This window comes from Macaca nemestrina, chromosome 6, assembly GCF_043159975.1.
Source record: "Macaca nemestrina isolate mMacNem1 chromosome 6, mMacNem.hap1, whole genome shotgun sequence".
NCBI classification, from domain to species: Eukaryota; Metazoa; Chordata; class Mammalia; order Primates; family Cercopithecidae; genus Macaca; species Macaca nemestrina.
Genome location: NC_092130.1, coordinates 18,622,768 through 18,649,269, shown reverse-complemented (window position 1 = coordinate 18,649,269; position 26,502 = coordinate 18,622,768). Strand labels below are relative to the sequence as shown.

The following is a 26,502-nucleotide window of genomic DNA, read 5'->3' as shown; positions in this document are numbered from 1 at the left end:
CCTATTGACCCATTCTCTAAGTTCCCTCCTCTCATCCCCCATCCTCCAACAGGCCCTGGCATGTGTTGATCCCCTCACTGTGTCCATGTGTTCTCAATGTTCAGCTCCCACTTATGAATAAGAACACGTGGTGTTTGGTTTTCTGTTCCTGTGTTAGTTTACTGAGGATGTTGGCTTCCAGCTTCAACCGTGTCCCTGCAAAGGACATGATCTAATTCCTTTTTATGACTGCATAGTATTCCATGGCATAAATGTACCACATTTTCTTTATCCAGTCTATCATTGGTGGGCATTTGGGTTGGTTCCATTCCTCTATCTATCTATACATACATGCACACACATATGTATATATGTATGCAAATATATATTCGTATTTGTATATATATACACAAATACATATATAAATATAAATACATATGTATAACATATATAAATATATATACCGTTATATACGTATGTACATCATACAAATTTAAAGTCATACATGGTAATAAATATAACAGACAAAATAAACTTAGAGGTACTGTGAGGAAAGTTCTGTCTAAGAAAATAACACTTAAGCTTTGAAGTAGGAGTAGGCAAGATAGAAGAGGGGAATAAATGTAAGGAAATGGAACCATTATCTAAAAGGACCCTCAAAAGGATACAAGTTTGTTGTGCCCAGTGAACTGATAAAAGGCAATGTGAGCACCTTGCCTCACACTGGGAAACTGGCACAAAAAAGCCGGGAATCATTGAGGCCATGTTAAGAATTTTAAATTTGCTAGAATTCAACAGTGTAACAATTTGGCTCTGTTTTCTTTTCAGAGGTTATTTTAGTTGATTCAATGTATATAGTAGATATGGGGTTTTGCATGTTATATAATTACCTCTTGTGAGTTTTGGCATTTTGTGCCTTTTAAGAAATTTGTCTATTTAATTCATCATGTTTTTAAATTTTGGGGCATACAGTTGTTCAGAATATCTTATCTTCCTCTTAATATTCTGAACAACTGTATTCCCACAGATTTAAAAATATGATCAGCAGTGATTATTCTTTTTTCACTTGTCTGATTTCTTATTTTCTTGTTTAGCCCGGCTACAAGTTTATTAATTTAATGACTTTTTTGGTTTCATTTATTTTCTCTATAGCTTTCCTGTTTTCAGTTCCATTGATTTTTGTTGTGTTATATTTTCTTGACTTCTACTTACTTTTGGCTTATATCTCTGTCATTCCTCTAGCTTCTTAAAGTGAAAGTTTGGAATCTTAATTTTTAAATGTTTCTTCTTTACTAAAGTACACATTCAATGCTATAAAATTCCCTCTCACCACTGCTTTTCTATCATCCAAAACGTTTGGTAGGTTACATTTTCATTTTTATTTAGTTCAAAATATTTTTTCATTCATCTTGAGACTTCTTGTATCCATGTGAAATTCAGAAGTGTACAAATTAATATCCAAATATTTGGTAATTTTCCAGTTCTATTCCTACTTTCCTATTCCTTGATTTCTAGTTTAATTCCATGTGGTATTAGAACATACTTCGTGATACTCTTTCCCTAATACAATATTAATCTATGGCTTTATTGTACAAAATATAGTCCATCTTATTGAATTTTGCTTTCAGCTTAAAAGAAACTCTATTCTGCTTCTGTTGATGGAGTATTCTAAAAATGTCAATTAGAACAAATTGACTGATAGTTCTCTTCATTTTGTCTATATCCTTACTGACTTTCTGCCCACGTAATCTGTCAGTTACTGGCAGATGAGCCTTGACGTTTCAAAATGTAATAGTAAATTTGTCAATTTTCAGTTTTAGCAGTTTTTCCTCATGTAGTTTGATTTTCTTTTGTTAGGTGATGTTATGTTATCTTGGAGATTCAATCCTTTATAATTATTTTATGCCCCTCTTTATGCTAGATCTATTTTTGTTGTTCTGATGTCTGCTTTGTCTGAAATAAACACAACTACTACACTTAAAATATAATTTGTGTTTGCTAATTGCTATAACTTTCTTCTGTTGCTAAATGGTATAACTTTCTCTATTCCTTTGCTTTTAATCGGTCTGTATCTTTATTTTTAAAGTGGGCTTCCTATAGACAACATATAATTGGGTTCTGGGTGTTTTTTTAATCCATTCTGATAATTTATTTTAATTTATGTAATTAGATAATTGTTATGTAAACTGATGAGTGAAATAGATTAATATCAACATATGTATAACTTCAATTACACTTCTGTTTTTGTCTCCCAAACCCATTTATTTTCTTTAGTCTAAATTGAGTGCTTTATATGATTCAATTTTGCCTCATCTGTTAGCCTGTTGTTATTATTATTATCATTTTACTTTTTGAGTGGCTGCCCTGATCATTTATAATATATATTTTCTACTCATCTCAGTTTTCAAATAATACTGTCCCACTTCATGGGTAGTGCAAGTACCCAATAACAAAGAATTCCCATTTTCTCCCTCCTATCTTTGTGACAATGTTGTTGGCTATACTCACCCAATATATTTTTATGATAATTACTTTAGTTATTTTTTAAATGAATTTTTAAAAATAAAAGATTTCACCTTCATTTATTCTTTCTCAGATGCTTTTTTTTTTCTTTATGTAGATATCCGTTTCTGACATCTATTGATTTTCATTTCCTGAAGTGAAATTGAATTTCATTTCATTTCCTGAATAAACTCCTTTTATTTTTCTTGCGGGGTAGATCTGATGGCTGTGAATTCCCTCACTTTCTGTTAGTCTCAGAAAGCCTTTATTTTTCCTCCATGTATGAAAAATACTTTCACTGAATATAGAATTCTAGGTAGGCGGGGATTTTCTTTCAATACTTTTAATTATATCACTCCACTTTCTCAACATTTACACTCTTTCTGACGAGTAGTCTTTTGTGATGTTTATCCTTGTTCTTCCATTTGTAAGGTGTTTCTTTTCTCTAGATACTTTCGAGATTCTGTCTTTAGTTTTCTGCAGTTGGAATATGACATGCTTAGGTGTGGTAGTGGTGGTGGTGTGTGTGTGTGTATGCGCATGCGTTTTTCTGCTTGGTATTCTCTGAAATTCCTGAATTCGTTGTTTGGTCTGCCATTAATTTGAGGACACTCTCAGTCATGATTACATTAACTTCTTTAGTTGTATTCTCTCTTTCCTTTTCTTCTGGTACTCCAATTACTTGTATGTTTTACTTTTGAAGTTGTCTCACAGTTCTTAGGGGTTCTGTTATGTTTTATTCATTCATATTTCCTATGCATTTAGTTTGGGAAGTTTTTATTGACCTATTGTCAAGCTCACTGATTCTTTCCTCTGCTTTTTGCATGTACCAATGATTCCATCACCGGCATTTCTCATTTCTGTTATATTTCCTTTTGATTTTTACAGTTTCCATCTTGCTGTTCCTTTTACACATCTATGCCTACATGTTGTCTACTCTTTCTATTAAAGAATAAAGATTCTCGTATGCTCATCATAGTTATTTTAAAGTCTGTCTGATAACTCCAATGCCTGTATCCTATCTGCATCTTTTTCTGATGATTTAATTATCTCTTCATATTGTGTTTTTCTTGTCTTTTGGCAGGCCTTATAATTTTTGTTGTTGTTGTTTAAAACCAGGTATATTGTATCAGGTCATTGAAACTGAGTTACGTAGGCCTCTTGCGTGAGGGTTTATGGTCATCAAGTTAGGAGTTAGGCTGTGCTTAATGTGTGCTGTAGCCATAGGTGTCAGAATTCACATTCCGCTTGTGTCCTAGTTTTCTTTTCCTCTTGACTTTGGGCTTTTCTAAGCACTTCTTCTTAGAGAGACTATGAGCTCTTTCAGCTCAGATTCATGATTATACTGGAGCCCTGTTGGTGTGATAGGAAGTTTTGGGGGAGGGAAAGTATTCTATAATCTTCTGATTAAATCTCACTATTGTAATGTAGTGTAGTGTGTTGATGGAGTATGATATGCACAGATATATTTCTGGTAATATGACTATTCTTTCTCTCCAGGACCCTTTTCTCTGCCCCAGCTGCAGCAATGCCAATGTGGTTTTTGAAATCCTGGCCCCAGTTTAGTGTCTTTTCCCTTCCTTAGATGACACAGGAAGGATAAAGGGGGCTGGAGAGTGAGACATGCCCTTAAGAGTCTTTTCTTCTGGAGGATACATCTTTTCTATGCAGGGGTCTCAGGGCTTATTTCAAAATGATTACACTTCCTTTCCTGTTGTTAAAACCACGACTAGATATTTCTCCAATCTTCAATCTGGGAATCCTGTGGTGTTCCTGTAAGTAAAATCTATAAAAATGCGGGGCCCTTCCCTCAGACTGCAGCTTCAGGGATTTCTTACCCACATAGTAGTCCATATTTAACCTCCATCATTTTGTCAAAATTGTCATTTACATGTTCCTATCAGTTTATGTTTCCTGAAGTTATTGCCTCAGGTAAGCAGATCTCAGCTGCATATCACTAAATGATCCTTTCTCCCCAGATTTTGGGATGGTGGTTTGTCATGCAGTCTTTGTCCTCTAATGGGTCAAAGAAAAAACATTGATTTTCAATTTGTTCAGCTCTATCTTATGGTAATGATGGGAAATACAACTTTCAAGCCATCTGCATGTCAGAGCTGAAATTTGAAGTTCATTGCTTTATTTTAAATGAAATTATTATTTTGAGATATTTGTAAATACACATGCAGTCTTAAGAAAAGAGGGCTAAGAATCTCTCACTCATAACATTTTGCAAAACACTTTTGCATGATGTCACAGCCAGGATATGATGATGATATAAGCCACTTATTTTATTCAGATATGTCCAGTTTTACTTCTACTCATTTGTGTTTGTATGTGTTCATGTATGTGTGTATATGTGTGTGTAGTAAACTCTATGCAGTAGTCTCCCCTTATCCCTTGTCCGTGGTTTTGCTTTCCGTGGTTTCAGTTACTGTGGCCAACCTTGATTTGAAAACATTAAATGGAAAATTCCAGAAATAAACAATTTCATAAGTTTTTTAAACTTTATTTTAGGTTCAGGGATACATGTGCATGTTTGATATATTGATAAGTTGCATATCACTGGGGGTTTGGAGTACAACTGATTTTGTCACTAAGGTAGTAAGCATAGTATCAAGCCTACTTGATCATGGTAGATTACCTTTTTATTGTGGGACTGGATTTGATTTGCTACTATTTTGTTGATTATTTTTGTGTCTACATTCATCAACTTCATCCTGAAGTTTTCTTTTTTTGTTGTGTTTCTGCCAAGTTTTAGTATCAGGATGATGTTGACCTCATGGAAAGAGTTAGGTAGGAGTCCTTCCTTTTCAAGTTTTTGGAATAGTAACAGTAGGAATGATAACCAGCTCTTCTTTATACTTCTGGTAGATTTTGCTTGTGAAATCATCTGCTCCTGGGCTTTCTCTTTTTGGTAGGCTTTTCATTATCAATTCAATTTCAGTTCAATTTTGAATTACCAGTTCAACTTATTATCATTCTGTCCAGGGATTCAATTTCTTCCTGGTTCAATCTTGGGAGATTGTATGTTTCTGGGAATTTATCAATTTCTTCTAGGTTTTCTAGTTGGTGTGCATAGACATGTTCATAGTAGTCTCTGAGGGTTTTTTGTATTTCTGTGGAGTTGGTGATAATGTCACTTTTGTCATTTCTGATTGTGTCTATTTAAGTATTCTCTCTTTTATTCTTTATTACTCTAGCTAATGGTCTAGAAATCTTATTTATTCTTTCAAATAAAACCTTCTGGATTCATTGATCTTTTTTTATGGTGTTTTGTGTCTAAATTTCCTTTCAGTTCAGCTCTTATTTTGGCTATTTCTTGTTTTCTGCTAGCTTTGCAGTTGGTTTGCTCTTGTTTCTCTAGTTCCTCTAGGTGTGATGTTAGGTTGCTAATTTGAGAACTTTCCAACTTTGCGATGTGGGCATTTAGCACTATAAACTTCCCTCTTAATACTGCTTTAACTGTGTCCCAGAGATTCCAGTATGTTTCATCTGTGTTCTCATTAGTTTCAAAGAATTTCTTGATTTCTGCTTTAATTTCATTGTTTACTCAAGTCATTCAGGAGCAGGGTGTTTAATTTCCTTGTAATTATATAGTTTTGAGCAATTTTCTTAGTATTGATTTCTATTTTTAATTGAGCTGTGGTCTGAGAGTGTGTTTGATATGATTCAAGTTTTTCTGAATTTTCTGAGAATTGTTTTATGGCTGTGTGATCGATTTCATAACTTTTAATAGCATGCTGTACTGAGTAGCTCAAGGAGATGTTGCTCCATCCTGCTCCATTTCTGTCCAGCATATCCACACTGTATATATGCTACAGGCCCATTACTTAGTTAGTAGCCATCTTGATTATCAGATTGAATGTCAAGGCACTGCAGTACTTGTGTTCAAGACATCCTTATTTTACTTAGTAATGACTCAAAAGAAACAGAAAGGAAAATATTACATGTTCTCATGTAAAAATGGAAGCTAAATAGTGTGTACACATGGATGTAGAGTGTGGAATGACAGACAATGGAAACTGAAAAGAGTGGGAGGATGAGATGGGGTAGAAGATGAGAAACTATTTAATGGGTAAAATGTACATTACCTCAGAGATGGATATGCTGAAAGTCCTCATTTCACCGCTTTGCAATATATCCACATAACAAAATTATATTTGTATGCCATAAATTTATAAAAATAAAATAATTTTTTAAAATTGTCCCAGAGTGCAAAGGTGGTGATGCTGACATGTTGTTATAACTATTCGATTTTGTTATCAGCTCTTATTGTTGATCTCTTACTCTACCTAATTTTAAAATTAGGTAATCTAATTTAAATCTTCCAGGAAAATTTATGTACATTGTGTGTTGTGTGTGTGTGTGTGTGTGTGCGCATGCGCCGTGTGTGTGTGTATGTTTTCATTATTTCTGGGCTACATATTGACAAGTACAATTGCTGGGTTTTTGTTAAATGCATGTTTAGTTTTATATGAAACAGATATTTCGGTTTACCAGAGGGGCTGTGCACTTTTACCTACCCATGGGGATTTTTGGGTGATCATGATCTAGTTTCTTTGTGTCCTTGTCAGAATTTGGTGTTTTCCCTGTTTCTTAATAGGTCTGTGGTGATATATCATTGTAATTTTAGTTTGCATGTTCTAATGGCTAATTAAGATAAATGTATGCCACCTGCTTATCTGCCAATGACATATTCTATTTGATCAGTTTATGTCTTTTGTCCATTTTTGAAGTTTATATACAACTTATTTTATACTTTGTTGGATTTTTTTTAAACTAAGGATATCTTGCTTTCCTCTATATTGCTGAAGAACAATTTCATGGAGTATAGAATTTCTTGGTGACAAGTCTTTGTTTCTAGTGTCTGAAAAGCATGTGCTCCTTCCTTTTCTCTTCCATGGGTTCAAAGGAGAATTTGACCACCATTCAAACTTATGTTCTTCTATAGGTAATGTGTCATTTCTGTATGATTGCTCATATAGTTTGTCCTCATTTTTAGATTCCAAAACTTGAATTGTAGTGTGTCATAGTGTGGATTTCTTTGGATTTATTTTACTGAGAATTTTGCCAGCTTGTTGTATTATAGACTTACGCCTTTTCCTAAATCAGGGAAGTTGTAGTCATTATTTCTTTGATTAATATTTTAGCTCCATGTTCATTGTCCTCTTTTCTGGGACTCCAGTGATACATAAATTAGCTCTTTTATTCTTGTCCCAGACATCCCTGAGTCTCTATTCACTTTTCTCTATCTTCTTTACATTGTTTTGATGAGATAAATTCTATTGATACGTTCTCAAGTTTTCTAATTCTATCATCATCTCTACTGTATTATGAAGCCCATCTACTTTTCCACTTTGGTTTTTATATTTTCAGGTCAGTTTCTACCAGGTAAAGTTTTAAAACTTTTCAGTTATTTTATTAGTTTATTTCTATATTTCCCTTTCTTATAATATTTAATTCTTTGCTGAGATTATTTTAATTGTTTCAAAGACATTTATAATTACACTGAAAGCAATATTATGATGAATTTTAAAAATCATTGTTAGGTAATTTAAATATCTGATTAATTTCTGTATTGGTAGAGATTGATTGTCCTTTGTTACTCAAATTGTTGCTTTCCTGACATAGAGTGATTCTATAATAAACTGTATCCTGGGCTTCTTTGATATTATTTTTAAAGACAATTTATCTCATTTAAATCATATATTTTAACATATTTTAATTAAAACAAAGAAGTGACCCTCTTTAGATTCATTGTGTATATTCTGATCTATTTTTGTGGGTTGCAGTTCCAATGGCAGTTTAGTTTTCTGAGCCCTTGTATGCTATTCTGCTCTACTTTGTTCTTCTGTCTGTGTTGAGCTACTGCTGTATCTTTACTAATGTCTCCTGCACTGTGGAAGGCAATTCTCTGGACCATCTGTTGTTAGTACATGAAGGTAAGGACATGCTTAGCTTATAAGATTATCAGCATTTCCCCTGGCTTATTTTTTACCCACCTAGTTATGGAAGACTTCCCAGTATTTGCCATACTTGTTGGGATGGAAGTGTGGAGTGACTGTCTGTATTTTCTGCCGTCAGAGAACCAGGATCTGTGGGGACTCAGTGACTTTCTTTCCCTAGGTTGAGGTTTATGTGATTTCAGGGTTGGATCGCCTTCTGCTTTTGTATAAAGGAGCAGGAGATACCTGGATCTAGATCATCTTCTGCTGTTAGGTGGAGAAACAGTAGTCACTGAGATTGGGTGGTTTTCAGTTATTGAAGCTATAAGGCCTAGGTGGTATTCTCTTGCTGGTTTGAGAACTATGAGGTGCCAGAACTATCACCTGGTGTGGGGCAGAGGATGAATCAACCAGTCGAGGTTCCACCATTGCCACTCCAACTCAATAAGGATCAGCCCCACTGTTGTCAGCAGGTATGGGTGAGGTATGTGCTGGTGCCTGAACTCTGCTGGTAACATGGCTATAGGCAGATCAGGCCTGTGGCTGCTGACACATGTCCAGCATGGGATGGATCAGGTCATCTGGGTTCTACTAGTGCTATTCTTGCTGGCAGATCAATCCCACCACAGTTACTGAGTATAGGTGTCCTCATTAAGCAGCTTCTGGGCTTTCCCTTTGCTAATCCTTTAGACAGAGAGAGTGACATTTTCTTTTTTTTTATTTTTATGTCTGTTGGAGTTCTGAGTTGCAGGTCTTTCTTGTGCCTAGTATAAGAAACATGGGAATTAAAACAAAACAAAGCAAAACAAAACAAAACAAAACAAAACAAAAACTAGGAACTCACTGTGGTGTCATTCTTTAAGCCCTTGGTTCATAGACCATGAACAGCCTAGCTTCTTTCCACCTTTTAGAGTCCTTTTATGAATGACTGTAGAATTATTTTCAGGGTATTCAGTTGTGTTTAGAAGGCAAGATCAGGGAATAGAGAATGTGTGCTATCATGCTCCAGAACTTTTTTTTCTTTTCTCTTTTTTTTTTTTTTGATGGTCTCTTTACTGTCTATCAGGTTTTTATGTATTAATAGGTATATTTGCCTTCCCGTTGTCCTTTGGTGTATTTAACCTTTTTCTATCCCAGGACCATAATTATTTTAATGAAAATGGTTTTGAAGTCATATCTCAATATATGTTAGGATAGTATCCATGTTCGGTTAGACTTTGTATTTACTGTGGATAAGGGAAATATACATAAATAATGTAAATCTACATATAGTAAATTATTTTTCCCAGGTAATAAGAGGTCTGAAAGATATCAAACCCTGACATTAATTCAGTAATTCTATAATGTCAATGTCAAGTTCCATGTGATTTTTTGGTTCTTTTCCACCTGGTGTTAAGATGACTGGTCAGTCTCCACCTCTGAAGTCGACAATTCCCAGAAGAAAACAAAGGACAAACCATTTTCCTGAGTGCATTTGTGATTGATTCCAGGAGTGGAATTAGAATTCCTGGATCAAAGTTGTCCTTTTTTGTTAATACTTTAAGTTCTAGGGTACGTGTGTACAACTTGTAGGTTTGTTACATGAGTATACATGTGCCAAGTTGGTTTGCTGCACCCATCAACTCGTTATTTATATTAGGTATTTCTCCTAATGCTATCCTTCCCCCAGTCCATCACCCCCCGACAGGCCCCAGTGTGTGATGTCCCCCGTGCTGTGTCCAAGTGTTCTCATTGTTCAATTCCCACCTATGAGTGAGAACATGTGGTGTTTAGTTTTCTGTCCTTGTGATAGTTTGCTGAGAATGATGGTTTCCAGCTTCGTCCATGTTCCTGCAAAGGACATGAACTCATCCTTTTTTATGGCTGCATAGTATTCCATGGTGTGTATGTGCCACATTTTCTTAATCCAGTCTATCACTGATGGACATTTGGGTTAGTTCCAAGTCTTTGCTATTGTGAATAGTGCCGCAATAAACATACGTGTGCATGTGGCTTTAATGTAGAATGATTTATAATCCTTTGGATATATACCTAATAATGGGATGGCTGGGTCAAATAGCATTTCTAGTTCTAGATCCTTGATGAATCACCACACTGTCTTCTACAATGGTTGAACTAGTTTACATTCCCACCAACAGCGTAAAAGTGTTCCTATTTCTCCACATCCCCTCCAGCACCTGTTGTTTCCTGACTTTTTAATGATCGCCATTCTCACTGGTGTGAGATGGTATCTCATTGTGGTTTTGATTTGCATTTCTCTAATGGCTAGCGATGATGAGCATTTTTCTATGTGTCTGTTGGCTGAATGAGTGTCTTCTTTTGAGAAATGTCTGTTCATATCCTTTGCCCACTTTTTGATGGGGTTGTTTGTTTTTTTCTCATAAATTTGTTTGAGTTCTTTGGAGATTCTGGATATTAGTCCTTTGTCAGATGGGTAGATTGCAAAAATTTTCTTCTGTTCCGTAAGTTGCCTGTTCACTCTGGTGGTATTTTGCTGTGCAGAAGCTCTTTAGTTTAATTAGATTCTATTTGTCAATTTTGGTTTTTGTTGCCATTGTTTTTGGTGTTTCAGTCATGAAGTCCTTGCCCAAACCTATGTCCCAAATGGTATTGCCTAGGTTTTCTTCTAGGGTTCTTTTTTTTCTTCTTCTTTTTTTTTTTTTTTTTGGTTTTAAGTCTAACATTTAAATCTTTAATCCATCTTGAATTAATTTTTGTATAAGGTATGAGGAAGGGATCCAGTTTCAGTTTTCTACATATGACTAGCCAGTTTTCCCAGCACCATTTATTAAATAGGGAATCCTTTCCCCGTTGCTTGTTTTTGTCAGGTTTCTCAAATCTCAGATGGTTGTAGATGTGTGGTGTCATTTCTACAGCCTCTGTTCTGTTCCGTTGGTCTATGTATCTGTTTTGGTGCTGGTACCGTGCTGTTTTGGTTACTGTAGCCTTGTAGTATAGTTTGAAATCAGGTAGCATGATGCCTCCAGCTTTGTTCTTTTTGCTTAGTATTGTATTGGCAATGTGGGCTCTTTTTTGGTTCCATATGAACTTTACAGTAGTTTTTTCCAATTCTGTGAAGAAAGTCATTGGTAGCTTGATGGGGATGGCATTAAATCTATAAATTACTTTGGGCAGTATGGCCATTTTTATGATATTGTTTCTTCCTATCCATGAGCATAGAATGTTCTTTGATTTGTTTGTGTCATCTTTTCTTTTGTTGAGCAGTGGTTTGTAGTTTTCTTTGAAGATGTCCTTCACTTCCCTTGTAAGTTGGATTCCTAGGTATTTTATTCTCTTTGTAGCAACCATGAATGGGTGTTCACTCATGATTTGGCTCTCTATTTGTCTGTTATTGGTGTACGGGAATGCTTATGATTTTTGCACATTGATTTTGTATCCTGAGACTTTGCTAAAGTTGCTTATCAGCTTAAGGAGATTTTGGGCTGAGACGATGGGGCTTTCTAAATATACAATCATGTCATCTGCAAACAGGGAAAATTTGACTTTCTCTTTTCCTAACTGAATACTCTTTATTTCTTTTTCTTGCCTGATTGCCCTGGCCAGAACTTCCAAAACTATGTTGAATGGGAGTGGTGAGAGAGAGCATCCTTGTCTTGTATGGGTTTTCAAAGGGAATGCTTCCAGTTTTTGCCCATTCAGTGTGATACTGGCTGTGGGTTTGTCATAAATAGCTTTTATTATTTTGAGATACGTTCCATCAATACCTAGTTTATTGAGAGTTTTTAGCATGAAGTGCTGTTAAATTTTGTCAGTGGCCTTTTCTGCATCTATTAAGATAAACATGTGGTTTTTGTCTTTGGTTCTGTTTATGTGATGGGTTACATTTATTGATTTGTGTATGGGTTACATTTATTGATTTGAAACAGCCTTGCATTGCAGGGATGAACCCAACTTGATTGTGGTGGGTACACTTTTTGATCTGCAGCTGGATTCAGTTTGCCTGTATTTTATTGAGCATTTTTGCATTGATGTTCATCAAGGATATTGGTCTAAAATTCTCTTTTTCTGTTGTGTCTCTGCCAGGCTTTGGTATCAGGATGATTCTGGCCTCATAAAATGAGTTAGGGAGGATTCCCTCTTTTTCTATTGATTGGAATAGTTTCAGAAGCAATGGTACCAGCTCCTCTTTGTACCTCTGGTAGAATTTGACTGTGACTTCTTCTGGTCCTGAACTTTTTTTGGTTGGAAGGCTATTAATTACTGCCTCAATGTCAAAGCCTGTTATTGGTCTATTCAGAGATTCAGCTTCTTCCTGGTTTAGTTTGGGAGGTTGTATGTGTCCAGGAATTTATCCATTTCTTCTAGATTTTCTAGTTGATTTGTGTATAGGTGTTTATAGTTTTCTCTGATGGTAGATTGTATTTCTGTGGGATCGGTGGTGATATCCCCTTTATCATTTTTATTGTGTCTATTTGATTCTTCTCTCTTTTCTTCTTTATTAGTCTTGCTAGTGGCCTGTCAATTTTGTTGATCTTTTAAAAAAATCAGCTCCTAGATTCATTGATGTTTTTTGAAGAATTTTTTGTCTCTTATCTCCTTCAGTTCTGCTCTGACCTTACTTATTTCTTGTCTTCTACTAGCTTATTAAATTTGTTTGTTCTTGTTTCTCTAGTTATTTTAAGCATAATGTTAGGGTGTCAGTTTTAGACCATTCCTGCTTTCTCTTGTGGGCATTTAGTGCTATAAATTTCCCTCTACACACTGCTTTAAATGTGTCCCATTGGTTTCAAAGAACATCTTTATTTCTGCCTTCATTTCATTATTTACCCAGTGATCATTCAGGAGAAGTTTGTTTAGTTTCCATGTAGTTGTGTGGTTTTGAGTGAGTTTCTTAATTCTGAGTTTTTATTTGATTGCACTGTGGTCTGAGAGACAGTTTGTTGTGATTTCTGTTCTTTTACATTTGCTGAGGAGAGGAGTGCTTTACTTCCAATTATGTGGTCAATTTTAGAATAAGTGCAATATGGTGCTGAGAAGAATGTATATTCTGTTGATTTTGGGTGGGGAGTTCTGTAGACGTCTATTAGGTCCCAGTGGTGCAGAGCTGAGTTCAAGTCCTGGATATCCTTGTTAACCTTCTGTCTCGTTGATCTGTCTAATGTTGACAGTGAGGTGTTAAAGTCTCCCATTATTATTGTGTGGGAGTCTAAGTCTCTTTGTAGGTCTCTAAGGATTTGCTTTATAAATCTGGGTGCTCCTGTATTCGGTGCATATATATTTAGGATAGTTAGCTCTTCTTGTTGAATTGATCCCTTTACCATTATGTAATGGCCTTCTTTATCCTTTTGATCTTTGTTGGTTTAAAGTCTGTTTTATCCAAGACTAGGATTGCAACCCCTGCTTTTTTTTTTTTTTTTTTTTTTTTGCTTTCCATTTACTTGGCAGATCTTCCTGCAGCCCTTTATTTTGAGCCTATGTGTGTCTCTGCACAGAAGATGAGTCTCCTGAGTACAGCACACTGATGGGTCATGACTCTTTATCCAATTTGCCAGTCTGTGTCCTTAAATTGAGGCATTTAGCCTATTTATATTTAAGGTTAATATTGTTATGTGTGAATTTGATCCTGTCATTATGATGTTAGCTTGTTATTTTACCTGTTAATTGATACAGTTTCTTCATAGCATTGATGGTCTTTACAATTTGGCATGTTTTTGCAATGGCTGGTACCATTTATTCCTTTCCATGTTTAGTGCTTCCTTCAGGAGCTCTTGTAAGGTAGGCCTGGTGGTGACAAAATCTCTCAGCCTTTGCTTGTCTGTAAAGGATTTTATTTCTCCTTCACTTATGAAGCTTAGCTTGGGTGGATATGAAATTCTGGGTTGAAAATTATTTTATTTAAGAATGTTGAATGTTGGCCCCCACTCTCTTCTGGCTTGTAGGTTTTCTGCAAAGAGATCCACTGTTGGTCTGATGGGCTTCCCTTTATGGGTAACCTGACCTTTCTCTCTGGCTGCCCTGAACATTTTTTCCTTCATTTCAACTTTGGTGAATTTGACAATTATGTGCCTTGGGGTTGCTCTTCTCGAGGAGTGTCTTTGTGGTGTTCTTGGTATTTCCTCAATTTGAATGTTGGCCTGTCTTGCTAGGTTGGGGAAGCTCTCCTGGGTAATATCCTGAAGTGTGTTTTCCAACTTGGTTCCATTCTCCCTGTCACTTTCAGGTACACCAATCAAATGTAGATTTGATCTTTTCACATAGTCCCATATTTCTTGGAGGCTTTGTCCATTTCTTTTTACTCTTTTTTCTCTAAACTTGCCTTCTTTCTTTATTTCATTAATTTGATCTTCAATCACTGATAACCCTTTCTTCCACTTGATTGAATCTGCTATTGCAGCTTATGCATGCATCACAAAGTTCTCACGTCATGGTTTTCAGCTTCACCAGGTCATTTAAGGTCTTCTCTACATTGTTTATTCTAGTTAGCCTTTCATCTAAGCTTTTTTTTCAAGATTTTTAGGTTCCTTGTAATGGGTTAGAACATGCTCCTTTAGCTCAGAGACATTTGTTATTACTGACCTTCTGAAGCCTACTTTTCTGTCATCTTGTCAAAGTCATTCTCCGTCCAGTTTTGTTCCATTGCTGGGGAGGAGCTGTGATCCTTTGGAGGAGACGAGGCTCTCTGATTTTTAGAATTTTCAGCTTTTCTGCTCTGGTTTCTCCCCATCTTTGTGGTTTTATCTACCTTTGGTCTTTGATGTTGTTGACCTACAGATGGGATTTTGGTGTAGAGGTCCTTTTTGTTGATGTTAATGCTATTCCTTTCTGTTTGTTAGTTTTCCTTCTAACAGTCAGGTCCCTCAGCTGCAGGATTGTTGGAGGTGTTGGAGGTTCACTCCAGACCCTGTTTGCCTGGGTATCATCAGCAGAGACTGCAGAACAGGAAATATTGCAGAACAGCAAATATTGCAGAACAGCAAATATTGCTGCCTGATCCTTCCTCTGGAAGCTTTGTCCCAGAGGGGCACCCGCCTGTATGAAGTCTGTTGGCCCCTACTGGGAGGTGACTGCCACTTAGGCTGCACAGGGGTCAGGGACCCACTTGAGGAGGCAGTCTGTCTGTTCTCAATGCTCAAACGCCATGCTGAGAGAACCACTGTTCTCTTCGGAGTTGTCAGACAGGGACATTTAATTCTGCAGAAGTTTCTGCTCCTTTTTGTTCAGCTATGCTCTGCCCACAGAGGTGGAGTCTACAGAAGCAGTAGATCTTGCTGAGCTGCAGTGGGCTCCACCCAGTTCGAGCTTGCCAGACACTTTGTTTACCTAATCAAGCCTCAGCAATCCAGATGCCCCTCCCCAAGCCTGGTTGCAGCCTCACAGGTCGATCTCAAGGCTCTGTGGGCATGGGACCCATCACGCCAGACACGGGAGATAATCTCCTGGTCTGTCAGTTGCTAAGACTGTGGGAAAAGTGCAGTATTTGGGTGGAAGTGTCTCATTTTTTTCAGATACAGTCTGTCACAGCTTCCCTTGGCTAGGAAAGGGAAATTCCCTGACCCCTGGGGTTTCCCGGGTGAGGTGATGCCTCACCTTGCTCTGGCTCACTGTCCGTTGCCTGCACCCACTGTTCAACAAGTCCCAGTGAGATGAACCAGGTATCTCAGTTGGAAATGCAGAAATCACCTGTCTTCTGCAGACCGGAGCTGTTCCTATTTGGCCATCTTGGAACAGGATCCCCAGGTGGTCTCTGGACTTTCTACTCCCATCACAGAAGGTAGCTGGATCAAAGGTTTTATATGTTATGTATGTTACCAGGTTGCTTTAGAAAACACCATTTTAAATATTCAATGTATAGGCATTTTCCTCTCTATATTCCTGATAGCAATACATTAATAAGTATGTTTATTTTTACAAGTTTTTCAGTGATAAATGTAATTTTTTTCAGCTTAATTTGCATGTTTTCTGATTATTAGTGATTTTGGCATCAATTCCTCTATTGCTTTTGGTCACTAGATATTCTTTTTCAGAAATTGCCATTTATTAATTTTAAGAATATTTAAATTCATTTCTCTGGATTTTCAAGGTATAAAACAACATCCTTCAAAGAAAAGTTTCTTATTTTTCTATTGTTTGTACTAGTTACTTACTTTCTAGGTGAATTTTTATAATCTCTAACTCAAATTCCAACAATTATTTTGGCTATTTATCTGAAACAGTTTTAGAATTTTATTAAGATAATAAATAATAAACTTTATTATTAGTTTTAGAATTTTATTTTTTAAGATAATAAATAATAAATTTTATTATTATAAATTTTTTTATAAATTTTATTATTTATTATGTAATGGATTTTTAAAAGTTAGAAATATTTGGTATTTTTAATCAAAGTCCTGCTCAACATCTACCAATGAATTTTTTGCATTGATTTATTAAATATTCATATAATGGATCATTGATTAATTTCCTGATGTGGATTGCCCTTTCATTACTCTAATAAATTCTGTCATCATGGTTTATTATTCTATTGGGGTATTATACAATTCTATCTACCAAACTTTATATTTGCTTTGTTCATACTAACCATTGAAAAGAAATTAAACTAATTTTGACAAATTTCAATACCAAAGTTTAACTAGATTCAGAATATGAATTGAGGAGTTTTGTATTTATTTTCCACTCTCTCTGTTATTTAATGCCTTACAATATTTTAAAAATCTTTTGATTTCTTTATTTTTCATATAATATATAAAATTCAACTCTAAAGTCATCTTTTCTTGTATCCTTTTTAATATTAAAATTCTAACCATATTTCTAATCATTATTTAATATACTCTAAGCAAGTTCCTTTTCTTCTTAAGCAATTTTGAGTTTTTTTAAGAAATGGGGGACTTCCTAGAAAAATTAATTTGCTAATGATTTGTAGTGAGCTATGTAATCCTAAGTTTGTCTTTATTTTCTTCTACAGTGGATCTTTTAAAGTGTCTCCATTGTGAGTATTATTATTATCAGTTTACTCAGGCATTCATCTCATTCCTTTTGCAGTTGTTTATTTCCCTGATAATGTGTGTTGTGATTTTTTTTTTTCTTGAGACAGGGTCTCACTCTGTTGTTTATGCTGGAGTTCATTGGTATGATCATAGCTCACTGCAAATCATTAGCAAATTAATTTTTCTAGGAAGTCCCCTATTTTTTATAAGACCTCAAATCTGCTAACAAACTATTTCTTGTAATGATTTTTTATAATTAAATGTCCTTTTTTGTTCTTAACTTTCCATAATTTTACTTTTTATATTTTGTTTAAATACAAAAAATAAGTTTTGTTAATTTATCAAAATCTTTGTGTCTTATTTTTATTATTATTATTAAGTATTTTGGGATGTTTTCTGATTATTATTTTAATTTTCTTAGTAATACTTATTTCCTTTATGTGTCTTCTTTCTTTTTAAAAATGAAGAATTTAGAGCTGTGTATTTTTCTTCATGTACTGCTTTCACTGTGTCCCATAAAATTTGGTTATAAGGCTGGTAGTGATGCCTCATGCCTGTAATCCCAACACTTTGTGAGGCTGAGGCAGGCACATAGCATGAGGCCAGGAGTTCGAGTCCAGCCTGTGAAAAATGGTGAAACCCTGTCTTTACCAAAAATATGAAAACTTAGTCAGGTATTGGGGCGCATGCCTGTAGTCCCAGCTACTCGGGAGGCTAAGGAGGGAAGATCTCTTCAGCCTGAGAGTCAGAGGTTGCAGTGAGCTGAGAGATTGCGCCATTACTCCTGCCTGGGTGACCCAGTGAGATTCTATCTCCAAAAAAAAAAAAAAAAATTAATATAAAGTATTTTCATTTTTATTTATATTTACTTACATGGTTTAGAATATTCTTTTATTTTTCCCTTTTAATCAAGTATTCTAAAATTGTGATTCTTAGTTTCCAAGTTAAACATTTTCTTGCTTTTTATTATTTATCATTTTATTACCTTATTATGTTAGACTCATAGAATATAGTTTGTTAATGTCTTTTCATTAAAATTTCTCTTGAAATCAAATTTATGACAAAGAATTTAAAATTTTTAATGAATATAGGAAAATATGTTGTACTAATAAAAAAGTTTTAAAAGCTCCCTTTTAGCTAGACAAATAGTATTATTTAATTCTTTTGTGTCTGTACTTCTATGTTTCTTATTAGATCCAATTCTGAGAAAAGTAAAATAAATTCTTGCATCCCTAATATCTACTTTTTTGTTCATACATAGTTTTTAAAGTTTTGCATTTTCATAAATTTTGTTTTAATCATTACAATGGTTTACTTCATTTTTTGTTGTACTAACTTCAAAATTCATGTTTTCTATATGAATGGTGCCACTTTTGTAATTTTGCTTACATTTGACTGTAATCTCTTTGCACATTCTTTTAATTTGAAACTTTGTATATATCTTCTCTTTTTGCATGTACTCCTATCAGCAATTTATAGCTGGAATTAGTTTTTAATCTCTATCTCTTACTGAAAAACTTTAATACTTGGTTTTTAATATAATGACTATAATAATTATACTTATCCTTTCAATCTTACAATATGGCTATTATTTCTCACCTTGTTTTGTCTTATTCTATTCCATTCTTTTGCTGTCTAATGAAGTTATTTCGCCCTTCTTTACTACGTAGATTCTATTATACCTTTCATTTTCTGTAAGGTTTATCTTCTCTTTCTCCTTTCTCCTAATAAGATATGTATAATTTCCCTTTTATTTGTGAACCAAATAACGTTTTCCCCACTGAGAATTCTGAGTAAGTAATATTTCATCTATTCTAATCTTATTGTCCTCAATAAGATCAATGAGATAAGGGCTTGAGATGCTATACTTTTCATATATTATCTTCTTCTTCCTCTTCTTTCTCTTCCTCATAATCAGACCTTTGGAATGATTTTATCTCTTCCTTTTCCTGTCAATTCTAATTCCATTCTATCTTTTAAGACAGTTTAGAAATAAATAGAATTTATCTTACAATGTATATATTGTGGTTTTCAAGAGTTCTTACATTGCAAGTTATATATTTTTATATTATTTTTACTGTACACTTTGAGGCATTTATTTTATTTACATTTTCTCTGCTAAGCCTCTAATGTAGTTCCTAGCTGTACCTGTTGTCTCTTTTATTTAATTTTGCTGATTTTTAAAATTTGAAATTGTTGTAAAGCTTCGGGAAATTTTTAAGTCTTTTATTTTCTTCTACAGTAGATCTTTTAAAGTGCTTCTATTGTTGTTGTTACGGATTTACTCAGGTATTCATCTCCTTCCTCCACAGTTGTCTATTTCACTGAAGATGTTTGTTGTGATTTTTTTTTTTTTTTTGAGACAGAGTCTTGCTCTGTTGTCAGTGTTGGGGTTCACTGGTGTGATCATAGCTCACTGCAACCTCAAACTGCAGGGCTCAAGCCTTCCTTTTGCTTCAGCCTCCCAAGCAGCTATGACTATGGATGCAAGCCACCAAACCATGCTAGTTTATCAAATTTTTTGTCGAGACAAGATATTCTATGTTGCCTGGGCTGATCTTGAACTCCTGGCCTCAAGTGATCCTTCCATCTCAGCCCAAAGTATTGAGATTACAGGTGTGAGCTACTATGCCTGGCTATGATTTTCGTTTTTGATCCTGCTCTCTCATTTGCTCGGTACATGTAGCATTCTTCCTAAGTTGGCTCATGAAGGCTCAAGTCTGGTTGTTGTGGTATCTTTAGTGGTGGAAACTGTATATATATATTTGTGTGTACAATAAATATATACATATATGTATGTATGTATTCTCTGACATAGTGTGTCATGTTGTGGTATCTTTAGTGGTGAAAATCTTGTATATATGTGTATGTGTGCTTGTATAATAAATATATGCATATATATGTATGTATGTATTCTCTGACATAGTGTCTCATGATGTAAAGATAGATGGCCATTTCTCTGCTGATGCACCTGGGACAAGTTTTTCCACTCTGTTTTTCTGCATGATCTTAGCCTCAGACCATTGCTTCAGCTACTGATAGCCTTCTTTGGGGAAGTAAGCATGACAGCACATTCGTGTGTGATGACAGGAACCTCTCTCAAACCTCTCTGTGGAGGTTTCTGTATTCAGCAATGCTATGCTCCTCAGGGAGTGTCCACCTTTGGGTACCGGTGCCTGCATCCCGGTGCTGCTGTGCAGCTGGCAGCCCATGGTATGAAGGAGTGGCCCATACATTTTTGTCCCTAGCTAATCCCAGGGCTTTAGCCACATATAATTACTCTTAGGCTCAAGCATTAATTTGGCTCAAAGGAAACAAGAGGTCTGAATCTAGGCACTATGTTCTCAGGAAATCTCTGAGTTCCCTGTGTCAACAATTACATGTTTATATCCAGTATTCTCTTTCATGCTTCTTTCTGCTTCTGTTAACAAAATTATTTATCTACTTGAGGATACTTTATGCTTGTTTAAATTTATTGATCAGTTGGTTACGTTAATTTTGCCTTCATTAGCATGAGATGTTCAGTTTATTGTCTCTCTTATTACATCTGTCCTCCTCAAATATCATTATTTTTGCCTGAGTTTTTATTTTCCCCAAGGGTATAAGCTATCTTTCTGGTAAAGTGTGTGGAATGGAAAAACCAAGGCCTGGGCTTTAGTTTGTATAGTATCCTGTGATAGTACTGTGGCCACAACGGAGCAAAGAGCTCCAGGTGTCAAGGTCTGGACTTGGCCATCCCTGCTCTATGTGACCCTTCTCTTCTGGGAAGCTCTCTACTCTTCTGACATTGGCATTACTCTCTTACAGTAGCTTTTCTCCTTAGATTGTGTTGCTTAGTTAGAGCAGTCTAGAGACAGAGGCAGGAAGGAAGAATGTTCATAGAACAGCAGATATAGCTGCACCTGTTGTATCTGTTTCATAGCTAAGCTGGACTCCTACAACTTTCTTATGATATACTGTTGATCCTAGTAGCCCTGGCCTGGAGCTGCTGTTTTGCAGTTTTAAAATGGTAAAGAAGCAGGCAATGATCCAATCAGGGGAATATGACAGAGAAGCAGAAGTACAACTCAAAATGCTAAATTCAATGGTTAATGGGAAAATATAGGAAATGGTATAGGCTGACGATACCCAAACCGATCAATCCACCTTAGCATCACTAATGTGAGACAACCAGGCCCAATGTGCCTCCTGATACAGTGTTGTAAAAGCATATAGCACCACTCAAAATATTTTTTTCTCAAAAGAATTAAACCTATGTATGAGTCTCAAAATTTAACTTTTGGTTTATGAGAAAAAATAGGAGTTGAAGAAATAAGTTAAATGACATCTCATCTACCAATCGGACAAATCAAGAATGTGAAACTTTCTATAAGACAATATATATTTATAAGAAATATAGGAAATGAAAGAACAAGTTAAATGGCATCACTCCAAGCAGATAAATCGAGAACATGGAACTTTCTATAAGATAAATAACTTGACTTCTTCATCAAATAAATGTAATAATAAAAAGTGAGTAACTCTTACAGGTTTTTTTTTTCTTTTTCTTTCTTTCTTTTTTTCTTTTCTTTTCTTTTTTTTTTTTTTTTTTGAGACTGGGTTTCACTCTGTCACTCACACTGAAGTGCAGTGGTACTTTGTGCTAGGAAAGGTTGAGATGGGAGCCTAGACTTCCACCTCACCAAACTGTAATGAGTGAACCAATCTGGGAGGTGTCAGAGAAAGCCAAGTTGGTAGCAGGGTCAGTAACAAGAAGACTTTCTTGTTGTGCCAGTGAGAAGCTTCTACCCTCCAGCCTTCTTCCACTGAAGTGACACTAGAAGGGACCTAATGAAAACTGCAACTATTGTCACTACCCAGTACTAAATGCAGACATTAGAAAGATGAAAATCTCAAATTAGTAAACTAAATTTTCATTTGAAGAACTTAGAAAAAGAACAACAAAATAAACCCAAAATAAGCAGAAGGAGCAAATAATAACAACAAGAGCAGAGATTAGTAAAGTTAAAAATGAAAACCCAATGGGGAAAATCAATAAAGAGTCATGTCTTTGGAAAGATCAGTAACTTTAACTAAAATCTAGGAAACCTGACAAAGAATAAGGGAGAAAACACACAAATTATTTGTTACAAAAGAGGGGATATCAAACAGACTCTGCAACCGTCAGAAAGATAACAGAGACTAAAAGCAACTCACCTTCATAAATTTTACAACTTAGAAGACATGGACCAATTCCTTCAAAAACACATACTACCATAACTCATCCATTATAAAACAGATAATATAAGTAGCCCTAGAACCACTAAAGAGTTTAAATTTTTAATAAAAAAATTCCTCCAAAAAGAATCTTTAGGCAAAGAGTTACACTGAAGAATTCTACCAAAGAATTGACACCAATTTTACACAATCTTTACCAAAAAATAGAAGATGAATGAAGACTTACTAATTTCTTTCAGCAAGCTAGAAGTACCTCATTAACAAAGTCAGAGAAAAGTAATATGAAAGAAAGAGAGAAAGCTACATACAGATCAATATCACTCATGAATATAGATGTAAAAGTCAAAACAAATAATTAGCGAATATAATTTAGCAATACATAAAAATAATCAAGACCATGACCAATTAGTGTTTATTTCAAGGATGAATGTAGGTTCCATATTCAAAAATCAATCTGTGCAATCCACCATACTAATAGGCTGTAGTAGAAAACACATGATCATATTAACTGATGGAGAAAAAAATAATGTGACAAAATCCAACACTCATTCATGACAAACACCCTTTGAATGTAAAAGTAGACAGGAATTGTCTCAACCAGTGGAGAAGATCTACAAAACACCTCAGCTATCCTTATATTTATTGGATAAAGTTTTCCCCTCAGTTTGGAGACAGAAAGGATATTCACTCTCACCACTCTTATTTAATATGGTGATGAAAATTCTATTCAGTGCAACAAGGCAAGAAAAGAAAACAAAAGATATATGGATGGGAAAGGAAGATGTGAAACCATGCCTATTTCCAGATGACAGGATAGTCTATGTAAAAAGTCTCAAAGAATCTACAAAAAACCTGAGAATTCATGAGTTAAGCAGTCACAGAACACAAAATTAACAGGCAAAAAGCAATTGCTTTTTAAAAATACAACAGCATTTAACATTAATACAGATATTAAAATGTAGTATTATTCTTAATTTCTCAAAATGTAAGTACTTAGCACTAAATCTACTAAAAATGTTCAGGACTCATGCTGAAAAGTACACAACTCTGATGAAAGAAATCAAAGATCTAAATAAATGGAGGGACATAGAGTTTTCGAGGATTTGAAGGCTCAACATAAAGAATTAGTTCTCTCTGAACTCACACAGAGATTTAAGAAAAAATCATATAAAATCTTAGCAATAATTTAATAAACATAGACAAGCTTATTCTAAAATTTATATAAAAAAACAAATAAACTAGAATAGCTAAAGCAATATTGAAAACAAGAAAATAAAGTGGATATAGTCTACCTAATTTCAAGACCTAATATGTATACAAGTGTAGTAATCATGACTGTTTGAAACTGCTGGAGAGATAGACACATACATCAATGGAACAGACTAGGAAACCTGGAAATAGACCCACAGATACAGCCAACTGATTTTTGAAAAGATGTAAAAACAATTCAGTGAAGAAAATATAACATTTTCAATAAATGGTGCTGGAGAAATTGGACATCAATAGGGAAAAACTGAAATTTTATCCACAACTCATGTGTTATACAAAAATTAGTTCAAAGTAGAGCACAGATTGAAATGTGAAATGTACAATTGTGGAAGTTAAAAAGTAGGAGAAAATCTTCAAGCATAGGGCTAAATAAATATTTCTTAAACTCGAAACCAAACACTCAATCCACGGGGAAAAAAACAGTATATAACTTGGACTTCCTCAAAACTAAAAATGTTTTTGTGTAATAGACTCTGTTAAGAAGATGAATGGACAAGTTAAACACTGGCAGAAAATATTTGCAAACCACATATCAGAAAAAAAGAATACTATCTAAACTATATAAAGAACTCTAAAAAATCTACAAGAAAAAAACTCAAGCAATCTAATTAGAAAGTAGGCAAAAGACCTGAACAGACATTTCACCAAAGAGGACAGATAGATGGCATGTAAACACGTGAAAAGATGTTCAACTTCATTACCCATTAAGAAAAATTAGAGAGGTGAAGCCAGCTGGACTTCTTAGGTCAAGTGGGGACTTGGAGAAATTTTGTGTCTAGCTTCACTCACTGTGAAGGTCTGTGGCTTCACCCCAGAAGTCAGCGAGACCACAAACCCACCAGAAGGAAGAAACTCCGGACACATCTGAACAGCTGAAGGAACAAACTCTGGACCCACCATCTTTAAGAACTGTAACACTCACTGCGAGGGTCCGTGGCTTCATTCTTGAAGTCAGGAAGACCAAGAACCCACAGTAAGCTATCACTACACATCTGTCAGAATGGTTAAAAATTAATATTCACAAATAGTTACAACATCAAATATCGGTGAGGATGCAGAACATCTGAACCAGTCATACATTATTGTTAGGAATGTAAAATAGTACAGACTCTCTAGAAAACAGTTTGGTGGTTCCATTAAAAACAACAACAAGCATACAGCCCAGCAGTTGCATTCCTGTGGCATTTATCCCAGAGAAATGGAAACTTATGTTCACAAGGAAACCTGCACATGAATGTTTATAGCTGATTTAGTTGTGAAGGCTATAAGTTTGAAGCAACCTCATTGTTCTTCAACTGGCAAATATTTAAACAAGCTGTGATCCTACAAATCTTGCATTACTACTTGGCAATAAGAAGGAAAAAAAAATATTGATGAACTTAATGACCTGAATAATCTGCAGAAAATTATGCTGAGTGAAAAACAGCCAATCTCAAAAGGCTATATACACTATGGTTTAATTTAGATGACATTCAAGAAATGACAAGATTTTAAAAAATAGAGAACAGATTATTATTTTCCAGGTGTTAAGGAGGGGTTGGAGAAGGGAAGGGAGCGTGCCCTCAAAAGGGCTACATGAGTGATCCTTGTGGTGATAGAGATGTTCTGTCTCTTCAATTCATCAATGTCAGTATTGTGATATTGTACAGTAGTGGTGCCACACATTCCCACTGGGGGAAACTTGGTAAGAGCACACAGATCACTCTGTATTATTTCTTATAACTCATGTGAATCTATGGTTATCTCAAAACAAAAAAGTTAATTTAAAAAAAAAGTCAAGAAATATGTCACTCAAATGCAATATATGAATTCTTAGGATCCTGACTTAAAAATCAAAAAGCAAAAAACTTCTCAAAGGGTTTTGTGACAATTAAGTAATTTTAATATAGAGTAGTTATTGGATGATACCAAAAGAACTAGTGTAATTTTATTAGATGTGGTAATGGCAGTATGGTTATGAAATGAAAAACAGTCATGGGTTATGTAGTCAAGAAGCATATTGCAGTACTAGGGTGAAATGAAAGTTACTGGTTTGAAATACACTTGTGAAAATTATAAAATACACGTGGAGGGTTAAACAAGATTGAAAATATTTGCAATATAAGGTGGTATATAAACTATTTTCTAGTTTTGTGTATCTTTCAAACTTCCATTTAAAAAAAAAAAAAAAAAAAACTAAAAGGAAAGATTGGATTACAGTCAATTCTCCAGTCACCCTGTGTCCCGGCTCACCTTTTTCCACAGCAAAGTACAACTTTCTTCTTTCTCTAAAGTGGTTTTGGAGTCTTTATGTAAGTTTTGCAGATGCTCCCTTCCACATTTTTTTTAACCTGCTGTAATAGCTCTAGAATTGGACTGTGGGAGGCAGCCACAAACCTCTATCCTTCTCTTTATTGCTGTACAGGCTCTCCTGTAACACCAGAGTGTATTGAAATTTTTGGACTTTATTATTCTTAATTTTTCTCTTACCTTTTTGTTTGTTTGTTTAGTAATTTTGTTTCCCTGAAAGATTCCCTGAATTCAATCTTTAAGGTCACTACTTCTTTCTGTAATCAATGAGCTGTGGTCAATCTATTGGGTTTTATTTTAACTAAAATATTTTAAGTTTAGTATTTCTATTTAGCATTTTAAAATAGCAAATTGTA

The 26,502-nt window shown here is 34.9% G+C and overlaps 1 long non-coding RNA gene across 2 annotated transcripts in view; it reads right to left on the bottom strand.

Moving 5' to 3' along the window:
* LOC105480800 (uncharacterized) overlaps positions 1–26,502 on the bottom strand; it is a 186,703-nt gene that overhangs the window by 67,169 nt on the left and 93,032 nt on the right. The window lies entirely within an intron of this gene.